Below are 25,189 nucleotides of genomic sequence, written 5' to 3'. Positions count from 1 at the left end.
CTTTATGCAGACAATTTCCAGATCTATAAATCCAACCCTAGTTTCTCTCCTTGAGTTCAACATCAATACTGATTAGAAATCTTGAACTGGATGTCCTACAGACATCTTAATTCAATATGCTCTACACTGATCTCATTACTTTTCTCCCACAACTACCCTCTCTTCTAAATTTCCTTCTTACTGTTAAAGATACCACCATCCTTCTAGTTTCCCAGGTTTATAACTTTCCATTTTTGACTCCTTATTCCCAGTCACCCCACATATTCAATCAGTTGCTAGATCTTATCAGTTCTCAATATCCTCCCTTTCTCTCCATTAACGTAGATATCATCCTAATTCAGGTCCCTATCACCTCTTCCCTTGAATATTTTACTAGCCTTCTTCGGATGGTTTCCCTGCCTCAGTTCTCTCCCCTCTCCAATTCATTCTTCAAAGTGATTTTCTCAAAGCATAGATTTGACCATCTCAACCCTCCCCAATTTGTGCCCCTTACCTCTAAACTCCAGTGGTATCCTACCATCCCCAGGATCCTCCTGTTGGTTTTTAAAAATTCTTTACTACCTACTTCCTTTTTACATTTCTAGTCATCTTACATGTTACTTCCTTCTGTGCCCTATTTGAGTCCATTGTAGTGGCTTAGCTGCTGTTCTAGAATTCTGTTCACATAGCGTTCTAGTTCCCATCCATGTCTTAGTATTGTTTTTTCTCCTATCCCCGAAAAGTTCTCCCTCTTTACCTCCACTTCTTAGTTGTTCTGTCTTCCTTCAAGACTCAATTCAAATATAACCTTCTATAGGAGGCCTTTCTGTCCCACTCTCAGTTGCTAGCACCATTCCCTCTGAAAGTACATACTTTTTCTTCCTTCTCTGTGTACTGATTATACCTACTATATGTTGTCTCCTTTATCAGAGTGTGAGTTCTTTAAAGATAGGGACAGTGGTTTTGCCTTTCTTTCTGTTCCTGATGCTTAACCTAGTGCCTAGGTAAACAAAAAGAGCTTAATAAATGCTTACTGAGTGACTTGGTCAGTTGTTTCTGACTCTTTGTGACCTCATTTGTGTTTTTCTTGGCAAAGATACTGGAGTGGTTCCTCATTTCCTTCTCTAGCTTATTTTCTAGATGGGGCACTACAGGCAAATAGGGTTAAGTTGACTTTCCCAGGGTCACTCAGCTAGGAAGTGTCTGTGGTCAAATTTGAACTCAGGTCTTCTAGACTTAAGACCCTGCACTATATTCACTGCACCACCTGACTGACTTAATAGATACTTCATAAAAATGCTTGTTGACAGATTTATTTGGAGGAATTTGTTTTAGCTTAAGAAGAAAAAAGAATGGGTAATCTGACTCACCTGTCACAATTTTACTTGAGTCTATTCAGAAGAGTTTTCTAATCAAATTAATAGTCTAAACAAGGAAAATATCTGCCCAATTAAGAGGGAAAGCAATCACAGTCAAACAATGAATATGCTAATGATAAGATCTTTCTCACTGATTTGCTCCTTTTTTCAAGATTCTCTAATACATAAGGTAATATCTCTCTTTGAATAATCAGCTACTGTATGTACCTTTATTTTTAATATTTCATTCTTGAGGCTTTTTGTGAAGTCCAATAGACCTTTTTCCCTACTTCAATTTTGACTGAAAAGATTTGTGATGTCATTGGTTTGGGTACTTCCTTTACTCAGTACATTGCAACCCTTTTATGACTAATCAGAGAGTTATTAAGAGTCATACATCTTAGATGTCATAGACATCATCTGTGAGCAGTCAGCACAGGCAGGAGTCTCTCTGACTCTAATGAGGCAGGCTAGTCCCATCAACAGTAGATGAACTCATAAGATTACCAGTGTGATAGAAAAAGCAACAGATTATATTGTCTTCCACAAAGTATCAGAGTAGAACTCTCCAGTAGGGACACATGGGCCAAGTTTCATTTTTGTTAACATCCTTGAATGGAAGTAACAGATCCCAGAGTTTCAACCAAGAACATATAGAGAGAGAAGGAAAGGAGGGGCAGAGCTATCAGAAAAAAATAAAAAGAGGAAGGGGAAATATAGACAAAGGAGGAAAGGAGAAAGGAGAGAGAAAATGGAGCAAAATGGAGGTAGTAAGAGTACTTTGTGGCTATACAGAAAGGGCTTAATAAATGCTTATTAAAATTAATGAATAAATAAAATGGACAGAAGGAGGAATAAAATAGAGGAAAAAACAAAGGAAAAAGGATGGAATAGGAAAGACCAAAAAAAGGCAAAAGAAGAGGAAAATTAGAGGCTCTGGGTTCAAATCCTGTTTGTGTCATGTCTGTTTGAGTCTTTGAAAGTCCCTTATCTTCCCCTAGTCTCAATTTCTTCTTTTGTCAATGAGGGGGTTGGACTAGAGGGATTTTGAAGTCCCTGTAAGCCCCAGAGCTATAATCTTGAGGCCTTCTCTGACCTCAGTTTCCTTATCTGTGAAATAAGGTCAGATTTATTTTAATATAATTTATTTATTTTCAGTTTTCAACATTCACTTCCACAAGATTTTTAATTTCAAACTTTCTCCCTATCTCTCCTTTCCACTCACCCCAGGACAGCATGCATCCCAACCACCCTTTCCCCCAATCTGTCCTCCCTTCTATCAGCCCCCTTCTCTTATCCCCCTCCCCTCTATTTTTCTGTAGGACAAGATAAATTTCTATACTCCATTGACTGTGTAACTTATTTCCCAGTTCCATGCAAAAACAATTTTTAACATTCATTTTTGAAGATTTCCAGTCCACATTCTCTCCCTTCCTCTCTCCCCACCCACCCTCATTGAGAAAACCAGTGATTCAACATAGGTCACACATGTGCAGCCATGGAAAATACTTCCATAACAGTTATGTTGCAAAGACTAACCACATTTCCCTCTATGCTGTCCAGCCCTCCATTTATTCCATTCCATGCCTTGATCTGTTTCTCACAATAGTATTTACTTCTGATTACCCCTTCCCCCATTCTGCCATCCCTTTTATTATCTTCCCTCTCCTATCACCTTCCCCTCTGCCTTCCTGCAGTAATGATTTCCATACCCAATTGAATGTATGTTATTCCCTCCTTAAACCAAATCCAACTAGAGTAAGGCTCACTTATTCACTCCCATCACTCCCTTCTTCCCCTCCATTGTAAAAGCTCTTTCTTGCCTCTTTTAGTAGAGATGCTTTAGGGCAGTTAGGTGGTACAGTGGATAGAGCACCAGTGCAGAAGTCAGGAGGACCTGAGTTCAAATCTTACCTCAGATACTTGACCCTCACTACCTGTGTGACCTTGGGCAAGTCACTTAACCCCAATTGCCTCATCCTGGGTCATCTCCAGTCATCCTGATGAATATCTGGTCACTGGATTCAGATGGCTCTGGAGGAGAAGTGAGGCTGGTGACCTGCACAGCCCTCCCTTACTCAAAACAAAGTCAAGTGCAAGTCATGTCATTATTTCCCTGATGGCATGGTCTTCTTCAGCAACGAAGGACGAACACACACACTCTTAGAGATACTTTACTACATTCTACCTCTACCTTTCTCTTTCTCCCATTACATTCTTCTCAACAATTAATTTTAGTTTTTAACTATACTCCCTTGATATTCAGCTTGCCCTGTGCCCTCTGTCTCTATATGCATACATATACACACATATACATATAGGTACATATACTTATACCTATACAATATAACATACACATACATACATATACATATATGTACACATATGCCATTTGAGTTAGTTTATTTTTAAAGGTGTTATTTTCTTCAGCATTTTTTGGGTCTCCGTTGGCAAGCTGTTGACTCATTTTTCATGATTTTTTTGCATTGCTCTCATTTCTCTTCTCAATTTTTCCTCCACCTCTCTTACTTGACTTTCAAAGTCCTTTTTGAGCTCTTTCATGGCTTGAGACCATTGCATACTTTTTTTTGGAGGCTTTGGATGGAGGAGGCTTGACCTTGCTGTCTTCTTCCGTTTGTATGCTTTGGTTTTCCTCTGGTTGTATACTTTGATCTTCTGCATCCATTGAAAGAAAATACCTTTTCACAGAGAAATTAATCTTCTACAGTCTTATTTTTTTCTTCCTTTTGGTCATTTTCCTATTACTTGACCTCTGAATTCCTTGTTAAGTCAAGGGTGCACTGCTCAAAGTTTCTGAGGTTTTGTGCAACTGTTTTCAGAGATATCTCCAGGGACCTGTAAATTCTCAGGTCTTCCAAAGTAGTATCATCAAAATAAAGGTGTTTACTCCTCTCCTGGCCTTCACTCTGGTCTGTGAGCCACCACAAGCACTCTTTTCTGCCCTGGATCTGCTAGTAGGATTCCTTCTCCACAGACACCATCAGTTCTGACATGCCAGCACTGCTCATTGCCCCAGGGCCACCACCCAGGACTGTGACTCAGATTAGCTGCTCAATTCCCTCACTCTCTGCTGGTAGAGAGCTCCAGAAGCAGCCACTGCTGGAGTAGTGGCTGCCTCCACCCTGGGACTAGGGTTGGACCACTTTCCTCTCCCACCCAAGTGAGAGAGCTTTCCCACTGACCTTTGAAGTTGTCTTTGGAGTATGTGGGTTGAGAAGTCTGGAAACCACAGTGCAGTGATTCAGTACCCTGAGGTTTGCTCCAGTCTTGTCTGGCTGGGCTGCATTGTGATAGGTGCACGGTGCAATAGACCCCTTCTGTCAGCCTTGCAGATTGTCTTGGGCTGGAAATCTGTTTCATTCTGTCATTTTGTGATTTCTGCTGCTCGAGAATTTGTTCAGAGTCATATTTTACAGGTATTTTGAGGGTTTGGGTGGAGAGGTCAGGAAGGTCTTTGCTTCTACTCCACCATCTTGGCTCTGCCTCTCAGATAGTTTTTAAGGTCTTTTCCACTTCTTAGTTCTATGACAAGAAGAGAAATGTATAGGAATAAAGAACAAGTAAATAAATAAATAAATAAATGACCGAATAGATAAATAAATAAATAATAAAGGATAAAGAAAATTCACACAGAGAAAGTTTCATATGAAGTTTTCCTTAAGACAAGGACATGAAAAAAAGATGAAGATGTGGTGATGCATGAAGCAACCTAGAATAAGGGAAATTGCATTGTCAAATTCTGACACATAATCTATGTGATCTTAGCTAAGACATTTAGCTTCTCTGAGCCTCAGTTTTCTCATCTATAAAATGAGGGGATTGGGTTAGATAGCCCCTAAGGTCCCTTCCAGCTCTAGAGCTATGATGTTTTTTTAAAGGGATATCCCAAAGGGCAGTGTTATGACTGGAGGACACCCAAAAATATCTTTACCTGTTTTTTGCTGCCCTAACATTTTTGTTTATTGTTAATGTAATTGTAATGTGATATTATTAACAATAAACATTTTTGTTTATTGTTAACATAATTTTTCTTCTTAATGGGAAGATCTTTCCTATCCATTAATAGACTCATGTGATCTGCTTAAGTCACATGGAAGCCTGAATCACATGAGTTAAGTCACATGGAACAGGAAGGGTTGGAGCAGGAAAGGTGGAACAGGAAGAGGCAGAGCTGGAGCACAGCTGAGAGTAAGTTAGTCAGAGAGCAATCAGAGCTGGGAAAGAAAGAGCAGGCAACTAGCATGAGTGGAAGAGCTAGTTTGTGATTTGTTTAAGGGAGTTGGTTTGTGGGAAGCCTAAGAGAGGGAAGACTTGGGCATGGTGTTGCCCTCTGCATTGTTATTGTGTATAGATTTCTTTGTTACTAGGATGGATTTGGCTTTCTGGTGTCTGAATAAATGTTTTGGTTCTGTCTTCCACCTGGAGTGTCTGTTGTATTTCGTGATTCAGAATTATGCTGACATATTCATGGCCACCATAGATGCTATGAATATCACATTGGCGCTACACCCTGTCTCAAGTTCTCCTCATTTCTCTCAGGTCAATGCCTTTCTCTCTCTCCACTTCCAAATACTTACTGAATTTAATTTTACTTTCCAAGCACAACACCCTTCATATCTTTCGTTTTAAATCTCTTTCTCCCATTTATTCTCTACATCTCTTTTCTCTCTCTTCTTATAACTACTGATTTATATTCATCACTAGACTGCATCCATTAACCAAAGGTATCATCTAAAGAACAATTCAAAAGGTAGGAGAAAAGAATGGATACATGAAAAAGAAATTTAAGTTTGGAAACTACCTAAGATTTATAGAAGTTTAAGATACTAAACTTATTTTATCCAAATGGGAAAAAAAGAGAATATAATAATTTAGGAAACACTATTGCAATGTTCTTGCAGATCTCAAGAAGATTAGAGTAGAGAAACTCTTAAGGGATCAATAACCAGGGTGTTTATGCATGCCATATGGAAATATTTCCTGTGCTGAATGACTGCATTGCTATTTAAATGGAGGATAAATGTTATGTTTGCAATATTTTTATATAGCCTAGGAATTTTTTGGTTCCTAAACATCTGGATCAGAATTCAAAGTTAAACTCACAAAATTCAAGACTTTTGTAACTGCTGGAGAATTTGTTATTTATATGACTTTATACTTTAAGATGTATGAAAGTGAAAAACTATTTTCTTTTTGTTTTGGAGGAGGAAATGTATTGTTATTCACTTTTCCAGACTTGTGAGTTTAAGTTGTAGGCAAACAGAACATACAATTACAAATTTAAAAAAAAATTGTTGTTTTATACCTCTTAAACACAAATGTCAGCAAACCCTTAAATCACATATTAAAATAATAGTATAGAAAGTCTGATAGAAACTGATATGCAAGAAATTCTGACTTTGGGCTGAAATTTGATTCTTACATTCATCTTTCCTTTTTTTATGTAGCTTCTTCTATGATCTCATTGAACTTAAAGTGTATAATGGGCCTTTTTTATTTCTCATCATGAAATAATGTCATGTTCACTCCTGCCAAAGGCAAAAAAAAAGAAATATATTTTTTTAAAAACTAGAACAGTGCACTGGATGTTTAATCAAGCAATTATTCTAGCCATCTCTTTGATGTGGGCACTCCCTCTGCAATTAATCAATCAATAAATATTTGTTAAGCACCTACAATGGGTGCTAAGTTCTGGGGATACAAAAAGAGGCGAAAGCAGTCCTTATCCTCAAGGGGCTTACAATCTAATGGGGGAGATAACTTGCAAACAAATATATACAAAGCAAGCTGTATACAGGATAAATAAGAAGTAATTAACAGAGGACAGGCATTAGAATTAAGAGGGGTTGGAGAATGTTTCTTATAGAAGGTAGGATTTTAGTTGGGATTTAAAGGAAGCTAAAAAGGTCAGTAGTCAGAGTGAAGGAGGAAGAACATTCCAGGCACAAGAGACAGTCAGAGAGAATGCCAAGAGTCAAGAGATAGAGCATCTTGTTCATGGAACAGCAAAGAGGACAGTGTCATGAGATGCAAGAGTACCTGTTGGGGGTGTAAGGTATAAGAAGATTGGAAAGGCAGGAGTAGGGGTGGGTTTGAAGGGTGTTTAATGACAAACAAAGCATTCTGTATTTGCTCATGGAGGCAATAGGAGTTTACTCAGTACGAAGGTGACATGATTCTATCTACATTTTAAGAAATTCACTTTATTCGTTGAATGAAGAATGAATTGGAGAGGGGAGAGACTTGAGGGTGGCAGACCCACCAGCAGGCTATTACAATAGTCCAGGTGTGAGGTGATGAGGGTCTATACCAGGGGTGCTGATGGTGTCAGAGTAGAGAAGGGGACATGTTTGGGAGATGTTGCAAAGGTGAAATTGACAGGCCTCAGCAATAGCTTGGATGAGAAGGAAGATATAGCCAGGAATCCAGGATGATTCCTAGGTTGTGAACCTGAGGGATTGGGAGGATGGTGATGCACCCAAAAGTAACAGGGAAGGTTGGAGGTAGGGAAAAGTTTAGATGGAAAGATAATGAATTCTGTTTTGGACAATTTGTGTTTAAGATGCCTACTGGAATCCAATTTGAAATCTTTGAAAGGCAGTTGGAGATGTGAGATTAGAGGTCAAGATAGATTGGTGCAGGAAGAGTATAGCATGAATCTATGGTTTATTTTGTACAACTTTTGTGCCCATCTGCTCATAAAGCCCTCATGATGTAGGTCTTTAAACATCAAGTGGTTGAGTACCAATGAAGCATCAACATTGTCAACTATTATCTCTTTCTACATGACCAACCTTCCTCATTTTCTGTTCCCACATCTCCTGATGTTACAATTTCATAATTTCATTGGATTCTTGCATCCAATTCATCATCACCAATATGATGCAGTTTGCAATGATTGCAATTTTTACCATTCCTCCTTGGGTGACCAATTCTGATTCTTCAGAGACTGTGATATTTCATGATTTAGAATTATATATCATAATTGGAAGAAGTTTGATGTAAAAAAATGAGTTTTTGGCTAACTTTGATGGTGGCACATGCCTGTAGGCCCTGTGGCAAGGGAGGCTGAGGCTGGCAGATTCCTTTAGTTAAGGAGCTCTGAGCAACTCTGAGGAGAAGAAAGTGAGTTTGGTGACCTTGCACAGCCCTCCTTCACTCAGATCAAAGTCAACTGAAAGTCATGTCATCATCTCAATGTTATGGTCCTCTTCAGGAAGGAACAACAATCTGAGCTATGCTAGGACTAAAGCTAACCAGGTCACTCTACCAATTCTGGCACCAATACGGTGACCTTCCAGGAATGTAGGACCACCATGCTGCCTTAGCAAGGGTGAACTGGCCCAGATTGGAAAAAATAGAGCTGGTAAAAGTTTCCATGCTGATCAGTACTCAGTTTGATCCCATGAGTCATCACTACACTTCTAGTGAAAATAGGGAAACCCAGTTTCAAAAAATTAAATTAAATTGAAAAATATGAGTTTTCATTTTGTGGAGGTGGCTAAAGATCATTGAAAGCTCTGTGGTATTTCACAAAAGCAATACAATCTACTCTCTTCCTTCTATTTATTTCTGGGATTCATTTATTATTTATATATAAATATTTTTAGAATGAGTTCTCTTACATATCGATGATAAAATACCAAGCATTCATTTTTTTTGTCATTGTTCTTTCCCTCTGCATTGTTACAGTCATCATGTAAGATTGTTTTTCTGTTTCTGTTTTTTTCACCTTGCATCCATTCATATTTCTTGTCCCTGGTTCCCGATGCATTTGAAAATGTGAAATTCTGATGTTGTAATGATTAGTCTCTAGGTTCTGACTTTAGCTCTCATGTCAATTAGAAGATACTTTTACAGAAAATTGTACTAAAGAACCCTTCATACTGGTGTCATTCTCTTGGTCCTATCCATGCTCGTAGATGTCCCATGGGATCTCTACACCTCATAAGTGACTGAATGGAAATGTAGCCCATAGGTGGGGTTTTCTTAGAGAGTGGGGGGAACCTTTCTCAAGAGATTAATTGGATAAATCACTCTGACCACACCTCTAGAAATTACACTCAAATTTAAAATGAAGCCAATGGAGAAATAAATGTCACCTACTCCTGAGAACCATAGAAAACTTGGAATTTCACACAAATGCTTTTTAATGTTGGATGGGACACATAACCACCTGAGTGAGTACAGGATTGCTCTGTGTTTGATCGCTATTTTTGAACAACATTGGTCTAATGCCCTAAGGGACCCCTTAGTGATTAAACAAAGTATATTCATATATAGGTTTTAAGACTATTTACACTGAGCTTTGACTAATTAGGTTTGGGTCAAATTCACTTGTGATGAGAAAATTCAGATGAGTTGTAGAGATTATAGTGAGAAAAGTACATCTCCCTAGAAGTCAGTGACCTGGGGCAAAGCTTGGTTTGCCTTGGGCTAGTTATGATTCTATGTTGACCTTCATTTTCTTGAGTTTGTTAAATGGTTTTTTTCTGAACTCTGAAAAAGTCTTGGATTTAATCTCTTTTAAATCTAAAGATGCTGCAAGGGTTGTATATTATCAACACATTCTGGAAGTATGTAAAATTCATACTGCAGCAATCAGCCATGTGACTAGAAATGTGACTTGTTTATTTTTCTGGACTAAAACTGAATATAGAGTAGGCAATGTCTATGAATTTGTACTATCACATCTGATTCATCTTCAAGACCACACAACGATTGGGTTTTGTAGTTAATGAAAGAGTAACTTCTATATTCAGTTAATATCACAGCTCCTCAATCAAGCCATAGTTGATGTCAATTACCAGTCACTTAAGCCTCATGATGTTTTCTGCTTACAATTTGGTGGCACACACACACACACACACACACACACACACACACACACACAAAAGAGTAGTTTCCCTTGCATTTGAAAAGAAATCAGAGAATATCACTACTGTCCCCTTTCCCTTCTCTCTCCCATGGCATCTTTAAACACTCAGCCTATTGAGCAAGAAATATGTCAAGTGCACTAGGAAAATGTACTCTGACAAGTTACATTTTACCCACTTTACTGCATGACAAGCTGTGATCAATAATACACATTTCCCATTTTCATCTTCATCCTGGCATCCCTAACAAACAGATCGATTATACAGAATTTCTTGATTTTGTAAGAAAGTTGGTAGGAATTGAGGAGAAACAAGAGGTAGGCATTCTTGTATTTCCCAGTTGTACAAATCTAACTGAAAAGTATGCCAAGTTCCATAAAATCTTAGTGTGGTGGGAGCAGCGTCCTAAGTTACTCTCCATGCATTTTAGGTGAGTTTTTTCACCTGAAAATGTATTGAAACTGTCTTCTAAATTTAATTGACTTTAGGGAGTAAGGCTTGACTTATTAATATACTTCCTGATCATCTGGGTGTGAAGCATCCAGGATGTGAGAGAGCTGGCCATACTCCCTCTGTCTTGAGACCATAGATCAGCAATGTAGTTGACACAGGGAAGCTAGATTCATTTGAGTCATGGATGAATATCTTGTATGAATATTCTTTCCCAACTCTGAATGTCCTTCTCCAGCTATGGCTAAGTAAGCCTCCTTTTGTTAACTGTTGGTTAGATTATGAGTATCTTATTTCATTCCATTTTCAGAACTAATTTAACAGAAGACCAGTCTAAGTCACACCCAGCCGATGACACAGGAGATCAAAGATTTAGAATTGGCAGGGACCTTAGAAGGCATCTAGATCCTGGAAGGCATTTGGTGAATGAAAACATAGAGGTCCACCTAGGTTAAATGAATTGCCAAAGGTCACACAGGTAATAATTTTAAAGCTAGGTCTTTCAAAATGCTTTTCCCTCTGTACCAGACTTTCACTCTTAAGGGCAAGCCAAATGAATGTAATCAGTAGCTCCTACTTGGGTAGCTCCTAATTCCATAAAGATCTTCATGAGTTTGGGGCTTAAATATCCTAAGGATGCTAGGCAACAACTGTGAGAAAAATGACTCTATGCTAAAAATAAATCGAGGCACTGAATGATGTAGAGATCTTCTACCTTATTCCAGGGAACCTCTTAGAGGTATACCAAGTCAAGACATCGAGCAATAGGATGAATGTCCACCTGGGAATGGAATACTAAGTTTGATACCAATAAAATATCATTGTAATAACTCTCAGTATGAAGGAAAAAAGTAAGGGAAATGCAATCACAAAATAGAATACGCTAATAAAATATAGTCAGCCATATTCTAGTCTCAGTCAGCCAACGTATTGGCTTTGCCTCCAATCCTAATTAATCACTGACTGCCTCTACCCTGAGCCTAGGAGACTGACTACCTAGGAAAGAGGCATTATCCTCCAGGATTTCTCTCCTAGTAGGTTCCAAATGAAATGGAACCAAAATGCACCCCTGGAATTTGATTCAGGGGTAGCTTCAGTCACTGCCACCATTAAACAGAAGCTCTCTAAATAAAAAATGAGTTTCCTGCAAGCTGTCTTGACATGGTCGGCAAAGCCTCAGCTACATAAAATAGTCTCTTGGCAGATTGTCGGAAAGCTTCTGAGACGTAGACAAAACCTTCCTCTCTCTCCTGTCTTTCTATTTTGTGTTGCATCAGGAGTGGAATGAATGCCACCCCTCCCCCCCCCCCCCGCCCCCGCCAAGTCAGAGAAGTAATAAAATCCGGGAAAGACTTTAGAGACCATCAGTTTTCTCATCTGTAAAATGAGGGAGCTGGATTCAATGACCATTTTCTGCCTTCCAGCTCTAAGCCTATAATCCAGCTGAATGAAAGGGATGTCATATATCTGAACGTAGAATCTGGGCTTTTAATTTTTTATTTTCTCCTACTTTTTTGAAAGATTTTTCCCCCTACCTGATCAAAGTAGTATGACTTTGCATGTGAGAGTCATTCATTTAGGGAACTAAATAGCAATAATGATGGATTTAGAGTCTGATATCACTGCTACCTATATATGTGACCTTTCACCTAATTATTTTACCTTTGGAATTCAGGGGTTGGAATAGAGGATCTTTAAGTTTATTCTTTTTCTTTTTCAGTTTTCCCTTTTATTATTATTTTTTATTATTTATTATTTATTTATACTATACTTACTTATTATATTATTTATACTATACTTACAATAGAATCACATTATTTATGTTATATTTCTATTATTTATATAGTACAAATTTCTATTAATTTTATTTTATATATTATAGTCACATTATTTCTAGAACAGAGGTTATAATATTAATTATAGCCATATTTCTATAATATGATCATAATTATAATATTTCTAGAATATATAGTCATATTATTTTTATAATAATGATTATTATTATTTCTAGAATATAGTTTATATTTTATTATTTCCATAATATGGATCAAAGTTATATTACTTATATAATATAGATTATATTTATATTATTTCTATCATATAAATATATTGATAAAAATTTTATATAAATTTTATATTTGTGAACTTGACAAACTTGATTTCTTTCTTATACAAAGAAGAGTTTTCTGAGTATATGATATCATGAATCTCTATTGCACAGAGAAGGGATAGGAAACCTGTGGCCTCAAGGTCACACGTGGCCCTCTAGGTCCTCAAATGCAGTCCTTTGAATCCAAACTTCACAGAACAAATTCCTTTAATAAAAGCATTTGTTCTGTGACTTTTTGACTGAGTCCAAGTTTTACAGAACAAATCCTTTTATTAAAAAGATTTGCTCTGTGAAGTTTGGATTCAGTCAAAGAACCACACTTGAGGACTTGGAGGACCACATGTGACCTTGAGGCCACAAGTTCCCCACCCCTGGCATAGAATATTTAATTTTATACTCATAACAACCCTGCAAGGTAGTTATTATTATGAGAGAGAGAGAGAGAGAGAGAGTAAATGACTTGACTGGGATCATACAACAAGTAATTATCTGAGGCAAGATTTGAACTGAGATCTTCCTGAATTCAGGTCCAGAGCCTTCATTTATCATCCTATGACTCTAATAAGTCACCTGACTTCTCTCAGCTTCAGTTTATTCATAAGTAAAATGAGGAGGTAGGCTAGACCAGCAGAGCCAAATTCAAATAGAAATAGAGACCACTAATCTGCACAAAAAGATCCTTGTGAGCGATATATTGACTCAATTTTAAAATGGAATGTTATGTTTTATTGCACTTTTATTTGTTTTGTCAAATATTTCCAAATTACATTTTAATTTGGTTTAGGTCTCACTTAGGAGTATGTGGCACAGGCAGAGTGTTTGACACTTTGGGATTAGGTAATCTACAAGAAATTATTATTCCTTTGCTTATTTCCAGGTTGGGTGTAGAAGCGTCATCAGATTCTTGTCTACTCTCTCCTGCTTTACTGACTTCTCACTGGGATATTGCTTTCATAAAAGATATTTATTCATTTATAGAGTGCCTTGGTCACTTAGCCTATCTACTATTATTTTAGTTTTCCTTCTCCGCTTCTTTGGATTCTTCAAAATTTCTGTAACTCTTTTAACCCTTGAAGCTCCTTCTTACCCTGAATGATCCCTTCTTTTTTCCTTCTTTTATTCCTTAGCATAGTTTCTTCCAGATATGAAATTCTGTGATTCCGTGAAAACTATCTCTCTTTCTCCCTCTTCCTCTCTCTATCCATCATTTACCTATCAATCTCTATCTGTCCCTCCATTCATTCATCATTTATCTCTCTCCATCTATCTGTCCATCTCTCTCTCTCTCATCTATCTCTCCCTCCATCTATCCATCATTTACCTCTCTCCATCTGTCTTTCCAATTCACTCTCTTTCTCTCCCTCTCCCTCTCCCTCTCCCTCTCCGTCTCTCTCTCTCTCTCTCTCTCTCTCTCTGTCTCTGTCTCTCTCTCTCCATACATACTCATGTACCTACCCACACATGTATTGTTTCAGTTAATACTAAAACCTCACCCTAATGCAATGTCATAGTGTGAAAGTGAACCTGGATTTTTACTTATTTTTTGTGTTTGTTGCCTCTCTTTTTGTTGCCCTGTTATCATTTTTAGCTGCTTCCTCTACTTAGCATCCCAAACATCAGATGAGCTCATGATGCCCCATCGATGAACCAGAAGTCGTAGCAGCAAGACAGCACCTTCTGGTTGGGACCTTTCCTTTCTGTCTTTGTGCCTTCCTCCATCCCATCTTAAATAATTAAATGGATACTTAATCAGCTAGGTCATGTGTTTAATTAACTGCTAGGCCTGGAGTCAGGAACATGTGAGTTCCAACCCTGCCTCTGAGACTTCTATATGTGTGACCCTGGGCAAGTCATTTAACCTCTTAGTGCCTTATCTGTAAAACTAACACCCTTAGGGCATAAAATCATTGACATTTATTCCCAAACCAATAAACACGACCATTTCTTTATACAAAGAAATTTTTTTTAGCATATGATACTCATGATACCATGAACCTATTATGTAGAATATTTAATTTTATCTTCATAACAACCCTAGGAGGTGGATGTTATTATTATCCCACTTTGTAGATGAGAAAACTGAGGCACAGAAAGATTAAATGATATGTACCTATGTCACAGGGTTATTTTAAGGATCAAAAGAGATAACAGATGTAAAACACATTACAAACTCTTATAAATACTATCATTATGTAATTATATCATGAGTTCAGGAGTCCTCTCCATTGACATGGATTGCAACCTATCCATGCTTCCTCAACTTGGGTACCTCTTATTCATGTCTTCCCCAAAGTTTGCCACAGGTGATCTATCCAATATGATGGAGGCTTTCCTTGGTTTCTCCTTATATATTCACGACATCAGTGAATCACTCTGGCCACCCACCTTTCATCCCTCCTAATCAGTCCTTCCTCTTTTCTTACTGTACAATTCATAATTCTCATTCTTTTACAGAGTTCCTCATTGATTCTAAGTTGCAGCTTTCTTATATTCACTATTTGTTTTCATATGCTTACTAAAAGAAAATGTGCGCCAGTCAGTGGATGAATGAATGGGAAACAGCAAGGTGGAGTGAAAGAACACAAGATTTAGAGTCAGAGGACTTGTGATTGAACCCCAGTTCTGTTATACTTGTGTGACCTTTGGCTTGTGACATTACATCTCTGAGCCTCAGTTTCCTTATCAAAAGAAGGGATTAGACCATGTGTTCTTTCAGGTTTCTTCTATCCTCTAATTTTATGATCCCATGAAAGTCAGTTCTACTTATTAGAGATCACTAAAAAATCTGTTCATTTTACAGCCAAAGAATTTTGAATGCGCCTAATTGATTAAAACGAAGATTAGGTTTAGAGATATGTCCTTGATATGAATCAAAGAATTGTTCTGAAAATGCTTTATCCTCTTGAATGTTGGTTAACTATTTATCACGTTCCTCCCACTAGTCTGATTTATTTACCCTGTAAGTAGATAGTTTTTTTTTTTTAAATGGCAAATGAGGCATTTAAAGCATGATTGTAAGAGGGTGGCAAAAGCCAGTACCCTTGTGTGGTTGTGTGTGTGAAGTAGATAAAATTAGGCTGTCTCATTGCATGGACTATACAGTAGCTCACACTGTGCTGGGAATTAGCCTAAATTAAATCGAGATCACAAAAAGCTTTATATGCCATTAGCAAAAACTGTGGTTATCAATCCTTTCACTAATGAGAAGTCAGAATAATTGAGAATGAACTGGACTAATGCATCTGTAACTCTGAGTGCAAGTGGCAAGTATGGCTGGAGAATTTTGCACTGACTAATTTTTATAGTTCAGCAGCTCTGCCAAATGTGCATTATGTGGGAGAAAATGAGATTCTATTAAGAGCTTTTGTTCCCCTCCAGGGACCCACAGAATGTTAATCTCACTTCCTTATATCCAGGGCCACAATCACCCTGGGTCTGAGTCACTTTGGGAGTGAGTTGTTCCCCCCAACCCCAATCCATTTCTACTTGGAAAACTCATTATGCTTTTCATGAGAATGTTTTAAGAGCAGTGAACCAGGAAGGGTAAAGAACTGAGAACACAGAGCATGCTGAAAAATATTAATGCCAGTAAAGACCACATGACATGAATTCATACAATCTATTGAAGGCTTCTTTACTATCCAATTATCATGGTCTAAGCTTTGGCTGCACCTTAGTTTTGGATAGAATTTTGACTCTAAGTAATCCCACATCCATCGAACAAATATTTTATGAATGTTTACTATATGTAAGATTCTGAGAGAGAAACCAAATTGTATTTGGTGGGATTCTTGAACACATAGAATTTCAGTCTAGTTAGGAAAATGGCAGCCCCATGCCTAAGGAAGTCCACATAGATAGAAAAGGAAGAGAAATAATTGCAGAAGATAAACATAATAAATACAAAGTAATTTGAAGGTAGAATCACCAAAACTGGAGGGATCAGGAAAAGCTTCATGTAGAAGATGGACTTTGAGCTAGATCTTGACGAAAACAAGTGATTCCAAGAGGAGATGAAGAGGGAGTTGTTCAGTTTTTTTCAGTTGTGTTTGACTCTTCATGACCCCATTTGGGGTCTTCTTGGCAGAGAAACTGGAGTGGTTTGTCATTTCCTTCTCCAGCTCATTTTATAGATGAGGAAACTGAGGCAAACAAGGTTAAGTGACAACATATAAGTTATAGGAGACAACCCATACAAAGGGACAGAGATGTGGGATAGTGTGTTGCATAAGGCAAATAGCAAGTGGAATTGTTTGACCAGAATGTTGGGTATGTGAGGGGTAATATGTTATAAGCCTGGAAAGATGGGATATTAAGCAGAGTTATTTAGGTCTTTAAATGAAAAATTAGTATTTTATACTAGAGGCAACAGGGGGCCACCAAAAGTTCTTGGGCAAGGGAATCATTGTTCTTTAGGAATATTGATTGGACAACTGAGTGGAGGGTAGATTGGAAAGGAGAATGTGGTCAGAACCAGATTAAAAGATATTTGGGGAATAATTATCAAAATAAATAAAAATACAACAGCTTGTAGATAATATTAACACATAGTTTTCTAACATACTGACATGGAGATTTTAACCTATGGTTTAGTTTTTATTTGAGTTTGACTCTATTAGACTACAGAATACATCTGTTGAAGCAAGGTGTCACTGAGATTTGGCAGGCTGTTATCATGGCTAGAACTTACAATCATCGGCTTTGAGAATGCTCTAAGGTTTACAAAACAAATTACTCAGAACAATCTCACTGTGTAGGTAATGCAAATATTAATTTTCCAACTTCATAGATAAGGAGTCTAATGATTAGAGAAATTAAGTGATTTGCCTGTGGTCCCACAACTGCTAAATGTTGGAACCAGTATATTAACCAAAGTCTTCCGACTTCAGATTCAGAACCCTATATACTATATCACTAGGGAGATGAAAAGTTTAAGAAACATGTGGTTTTGTTTTTAATGATTTGGTTTAAAAAAGGCAGGGAATAAGACATTAACATGGAAAGTGATGATACCAAATATAACTGGAGAAGCACATTAGGAAACTGATGATAATAGCAATCGTTTATATAATGCCTACTAGGTACCAGACACTATGCTAAGCCCCTTATAAATAATATTTCACAACAACCCTGGAATGGAGGTGCTATTATTATCTTCATCTTACAGCTGAGGAAACAAAGGCAAACAAAGTTAAGTGACTTAGCCAAACAGCTAGTAAGAGTCTGAGGTTGGATTTGAACTTACGTCTTCCAGGTTCCAGATCCAGTGCTCTAGCCTCAAAAACAAAACGGTATCTGAGAGTGAAAGGCATTACCAAATAGGATTGCATTGGAGTTGAGCTTTTAAAGGGTGGGTAGGAATTCAGTAGGTAAAAAGGATGAGGAAAAACATTCCAGGTATAGGGGCCACTGTAAGCAAAGATATAAAGGTGTCTAAAAGTGTGGTTTCTCGGAGGCGTATAGGGTGCAGAAGGAAGTCATGGGAGCTAAGCCTAGAATTTGAATGTCTCAAAGTCTTTGGAAGGTCCCTGAATGCTAGGCTGAGGAATTTGAGTATTACTTGGTAAGTAACTGAAGATTTTTTGGGCTGAGAAATGACATGGGCAGATTTATGAATTAGTAAGTGTAAAAACTATCCCAAGCCCATTTATATAGGACTTTCTCTCCTTATGAATGTGCTGCCCTGTTCGAGGGGCAAAGAAATCCAGACTTCTTCAGTCCTAAGTTTCAAGTTACTTTGGTAACTTTTGGCTTTTGGCTTTGAGAGGGAAGATGGAAGAGGCCAAACCTACCCAGGAGACTTCAGGGAATCCCCTTAGGGGAGATTTGGCATTCTGTCTCTTGGTTCAACTCAATTATCTTGTTTCCAATAGTGAGCTCCTTCATTGTCTGGTATATATTATCCTATGTGGCAGCTAGGTGGTGCAGTGGATAGAGCAGGAGTCAGGAGGACCTGAGTTCAAATCTCACCTCAGACACTTGACACTCACTAGCTGTGTGACCTTGGGCAAGTCACTTAACCTCACTTGCCTCATCCTGGGTCATCTCCAGTCATCCTGATGAATATCTGGTCACTGGATTTAGATGGTTCTGGGGGAGAAGTGAGGCTGGTGACCTGCACAGCCCTCCCTCCCTCAAAACAGTCAAGTGCAAGTCATGTCATTAGTCATGGTCTTCTTCGGCAATGAAGGATGAACTCACCACCATCATCTTATGTATACCTTCTCTGATTACTACTTGGCTATGATCTGGATTTGCTATGATTTTCTATTCACTATGTATATTCATTGTGGAACTGGTATTTGATAAGAAATGATTCAAATCTTGGATATAAAGGTTGGGTTCCCCTTGATCCCAGTATGATGGTACAGCGATCAGAAGTTTGATGGAGCATGATCACATCCTCTAGACTAATGATAAAATTCTAGCTCCGTATCCCCTCTTTCTGAGAGCAGAGTGGCCTCTGGCCCCAACTTTCTGCTCCTCCTCCTTTCCTTGGAGAAGATGGAGGGAGAATAGACTAGAGATGTTTATTTTGTCTCCCTTTGAGCCACACATCAATCCTCATTCCACAGATGGGGGTTGGGAAGTGGGAGGTGTAGCATACCCCTTGCCACATGTTAGGCTCATTACATATGGGATTTTATCTACATAAGATGATTTTGGAAGTGATATGATAAGACAATGGAAGGGGTGGGATCTATTAGAAGGCCATTTTCAAGTTGATTAAGTTAACAGTGTTGGCAAAGAGGGAATGCAAACATTTATTAAACACCTACTATGTGCCAAATTGTGTGTTAAGTGCTGCCAAATAACAGTTCTTGCCATCAAGGATCTCACATTCCGAGAGAAGATCACATGTATAGGGGAGGGGTGGGCAGGGAAGAGAGTTTTGGACAGGAAAATCACAGGGATGGTGATCAAAATCACCTGGCAGTTCACTGACACTGGAAAATAAGAAGGAAGGAGTCAAGCTTGTTCAAAGAAGGTAGCATCTGAGGATCTCATCTATCTCTGGTTGATGATGCAGAGTTTGATAGAGGTTATATATCAGAGACATAGTCCTAGGTTGTCTTGGAAAGGACTTGTCACAGAATCCCCTAATGACTGAAGATTGCACCCCAATCGATGGGAAGATTCTAAGCACAAAAACAATATATAAGAATCCTATGAAAGGAGAGGCAAAGCAAACTAATGAATGAATGAATGAATACAGCGCTTATCAAATACTTGCTATATTCAAAGTGTTGTGCCAAGCATTGGGGATACATATAGAAAAGTAAGGAAACTTCACTCTCTAGAAGCTCACATTTTAATGAGGGGGACATTACACGTGGAAGATTTCAGGTGCAAGTCAGATAAAAACGATCCTAAAAATTTAAGGCAAAACAAGTATCAATACACCTTTTTTAAAATTGGCATTTCCCTCTCATAAAATGCTATTGGTATCTGATATTAAACCATTTGAAGGTGCAAGGACTCTGGCTGTAAGAACTTTCCTTTCTGTAACCACACCAATATCTTTGCTGTTTCCCAGGACAATGATGTAGGGCGCTGGAATGGAAGCAGATTTGGTAGTTTAAGGGAACATTGCCACTTCAGACACTCTTGGGTTCATGGTCCTGGACTACTTCTATTAGCATCTGAGGGGAGATAGTAGGTCAAGATGGTGGTGGTGGTTTGACCTATCTGGCACCTGAAGCCTCCTGTGTCTCTTTTGTGGTGTTTTCCTGCTGGCTTACCTGACCTGTACCTGGCAGCTTTGTGGTCTTACTGGATGTTAATCCTTCTACAATCTATGATCCAATGGAACTGTTCTCTTTGTTCCTTCACCACAAAAAGCCATTTCTTCACTCCATAATTTTTCCCTTGCTGTCCACTATGTCTGGAAGGCACTCCCTTCTGACTTCTGCTTCATAGAATCTCTCTCTTCCTTTAAGATGCTGCTCAGATACCATTTTCTGCATAAAGTCTTTCATAATTTCCTCCAACTGCCACTCCTTTCCTTTCCTAACTACTTCACATTTAACTATTATATTTTCTTTTACTATTAGTGGAGAGATGATGATGATCATTATCATCATCTTTGCATTCATAATCTCTATTGTCATCATCCTCATCCTCCTCATCTTCTTCTTCTTTAACTTACTATAGTCCGTTGTACTATATTTTAGTTGCCAGCCAAATAAAACTGGTATTTGCTACATTGAACAGATTGGAGACATTCAGGAAATGATGACAGTAGAACTGTTGGAGATTAAAGACTAAACAAGGAATCAGGATGGCTTAACTTTGAGTCAGGTCTCATCATATTGGAATCCTAATGAGGCAATTCATTTTAGGACAGGATAGAAAAGTGTATTTATGTGTGGGATGAAGTGTTAGATATTTGGCTGGTGGGCTGAAAGGACTCGCTTCCCTGCTACTTATAACTTGATCATAGCTCTTTCTCACCACCATAAGTAAATTTCATATTCATTCCTACATCTTTTGGAGAAGTATCAAAGACCTTGTAAGGAAGGAGGGAGGGAATGCTATTGTGCTTAGAAAAGAGAGCAGAAAAAGAACTCAGTCAGGGAAAAAATTTTGTTTAAATTAAAATGGGCTAGGGTGACCAAAGAAAGCAAAAGGAGCCATGGGATTTTTTTGGATGTTACATCTTCTCTCAGCACCTGTTGTGTGAACTGTGCGATAGGAAGTTCCATTCAGGGCATTTCTGATCAGAACAACTTGGAGAAAAATGAGCTAAGCAGCCCAGTGGGTACCAAACACCGTACATTCTCCACTGAAGATCACCAGGGAAAATTGAGAGGCATATGCAAAGGAGAAAAGGAAACCTTTGAGGCTTGTGCATTCTCATTTGCTGTTACGTTAGGTTACAGAAGGCCGATCTCTGAGGTCCCTTCAGGACTGAAGATGATGACTTAACATAGAGAGGTGGCAGATTTGAAAGGCTCTCTCATCTTGCTTCTCTGGCACATCTCACATCGCATTTCCCTTGCTACTGTAAACTCTTTTTATGAAGGGCTTATAGTTTTAAAGGACAGTTATATTTTGGGTTCAATTCTTTTGATGTCATCATCTTTTTATTTTAATTTTAATTTTTCATCTTGACTTCTTCAGTGTAGGAGCTCCCAATGTGGATCTACTGCACATCCAAAATTTGTCTAACTTTCTGTTCAAATCAATCCAATTCAGCAAGCATGTATTATACGGTGACTATGTGCCAGGCAATGTGCTAGCTGATGGGATGGAAAGATAAACATGAAACAATCTCTGTCTTCTAGGAATTTACATTCTATATTATCGAAGGAAATAATGTTATAGTGACAAATAAAAAAGATGCACATATCTGTATCTATATATGTGCATATATGTATATGTGTGCATAGATATGTATTGTGTGTATATATAGATAATTTCAATAGCTTAAAATTGCACTAAGACTTTTAAAACATCCTGTACTGTTATATTTGTGTAATATATTGTATAGTAGCATTTTAATATAATATAATGTTATAGTGTAGTATATATCATATGTAACATAATAGTATATGTTAGTATACAATTTAATATTATGGTATGTTATACAATGTAATTTTTATAATATAATCTATAGTCATATATAACTTTATATAATAAATATAATTTACAATTATATATAATTTTATGTAACTATGATTTATAATTAATATATAATATACTTTATAATGATATCATTAAATTATATAACACAACTTATATATTATTATATTATATAATTAAAATACTTCTAATATATTAAATATAATATATTAGCATATCATTTAACATAACATTAACTATAATTAAAATTTTACATATATAAAGCACATATTGTACATGCATGTGTATATGTATATTATGAATATGTGTATATACATACATATCTAATGTATTTCCCCCAATTTTAGGGGTCCAAGCATCCCAGTTTCATTTAACCACTTAGATTAGCTTTTATAAAGGAATATTTACATATATATGTGTGTGCGTGTGTGTGTATACATACATATATGCATACACATATACATATATGTATATGAATAAACACCAATATAAGCATTCCTCTCTCCTCTCTCCCTAGCAACTTGGGGGGAATAATAAACCATATACTAAGTTGGTCTGTTGGAATGGGAGGGGATTAGGATTACAATTTAACTCAGTTCCTACCTATAGTCCCCACAAATTCCAAATCCAACCCCATCTGCCTTCCAGGTTTTCCTGGGGGACCCTGACTTCTCTGAATTTCCCTGCTGAGCTGGGACATGACTCAAGCTCCCAGTTGGGAACTCTACTCCCTGAAACTAGAACTCAATAGAAGAAACTAAAGAGATCAGAACCCCAAGCCCATCTCTCAGTGCCATAAGGCCTAGGGAGGCATCAAGGTTGCCTTGGGGACACAAGGTAGGAAAGAGACAGGAGCTGAGCAGAATTGGAAGTGGACATGACTGGCAGGAAAAAAGTCAAGAAGACTGGCGATGTCCTGGGATGCAGTGGCTGACCTTGACATCTTTGATATCTGACCAAATTCTAAGAACTCCACAGTGCCTGCTTCAACCACTTTCATGGCTGTTGGAACAATATGTTCTCATCTGCCCACTCTGCCCAGGGAAAGTCTTCATATTCTTGGGATAGACATTCCCCTAATTCATTGACAGGTTTGAGGCCTGTTGCTTACCTTCAACCTTGTTTAGCCTGATCTGCCAAGACAGTTTACCAGGTTGTGACTACTGCACAAGCTTGTAGTTTCTTGGAGCCACAGATGAGAGCTGGGTGAAGGTGGACACTAAAGGTGGATGAGCCCCTGAAAAGGGCTCAGCAAGTCCTCATATCAGAGGAGCTAGTCCTCCCTGAACATACATACACCTTTAATAATAAATGTTTATTGACTGGTGAAACATGAGTTGAAGTTTTCAGCTGAGAGGCTGGCAGAAGTATTCTACTGGAGACTTTAAGAAAACGTTTAGAACAGAGGTTTGGTAAGTAGGCTAGAGAATCAGTTAGAGAAGAATAGGATTGCCTTGATGTAGTGAGAGCCCAGTTGGCATAAAAGAACATTGGGATAAGGTGTGAGGCACCCAATCAACATGGTTTTGTGAGTTCCCTCAGCTCCATCCAGGAGCATGTGAACAGGAATGAAGTGGTGAGATGGAGGCAGCCATCCGTTGCTGGGGTGTGGCAAAGCATGAGCAGCACTAGGATAAGGGAGCAAGAGATTTGAGGGTGGAAGATAGTATTGGATTTAATTGGCTCCCTAAGGGATTAATTGAGAAGAGAGCAGAAAAGAGGCAAGAATGGGAATTTGGGCTGGAAAAATACTGAAGAGTGGAGAGATTGGAGGTCACAATGAAGACTAATGATAGGTTTAAGAGTAGAAAAGGATAACAGAGATGGAATACTGGAGATTATGATCAAATTAAATAATTTCATAATTCTTGAACCTGAAAGAGCAAGATTTGTTGATTATGGCAAGATCAACCTTTTGACCTTCCTTGTGTGTAAATGATTTGGAATGAAGGAATAGGTCATTCGAGTTGAGTAGACTGAAGAGCTGGGAAGTTCAGGGAGCATCTTCATATATGTTAAAATCTCCAGTGTCAGGGTGTATGTCTGTTTGTCCTTTGTTGCTGAAGAAGACCATGCCAAATCAGATGACATGATTTGCACTTGACTTTGTTTTGAGTGAGGGAGGGCTGTGCAGGTCACCAGCCTCACTTCTCCTCCAGAGTCATCTGAATCCAGTGACCAGATATTCATCAGGATGACTAGAGATGACCCATGATGAGGCAATTGGGATCAAGTGACTTGCCCAAGGTCATATAGCTAGTGAGTGTCAAGTGTCTTAGATGACATTTGAACTCAAGTCCTCCTGACTCCTGCACTGGGGCTCTATCCACTGCACCACCTAGCTGCCCCACTATCAGGGTAGGAGTTGGGGTACAGAGGACACTGTAACCAGACATTGAAAACATTGAGAAAAGAGGGATTGGTAGATAATGGCCATGAAAAACTGGATTAGGTGACAAATCTAGATCAAATGAACCTCAAAATAGAGACGATGCTGATTGAGGCAGTAGAGGGAGAATCTTGAAAAGGCAATGGAGGCTAGAGAACATTATAAGCAATTAGGCAGTTTAGGGGGTAGAGCATGCAGGTGAAGTCTGGAAGGCCTGAATTCAAATCCTGACTCAGACATTTTCTGTGTGATTTGGGAAAACTCATTTAACCTCTCTGTGTCTCAGTTTCCCCATCTGTAAAATGAGGATTATAATAGCATCTACTTCCCAGGGTTGTCACGAAGATCAAAAGAGATAGCATTTGGTAGTTTGTAAGCCTTAAGGTACTATGCAAATGCTTCTTATCCTCTTCCTCCCCCT

The sequence above is a fragment of the Notamacropus eugenii genome, chromosome 3 (assembly GCF_028372415.1).
Source record: "Notamacropus eugenii isolate mMacEug1 chromosome 3, mMacEug1.pri_v2, whole genome shotgun sequence".
Lineage (NCBI taxonomy): Eukaryota > Metazoa > Chordata > Mammalia > Diprotodontia > Macropodidae > Notamacropus > Notamacropus eugenii.
This window is presented reverse-complemented; position numbering follows the sequence as displayed.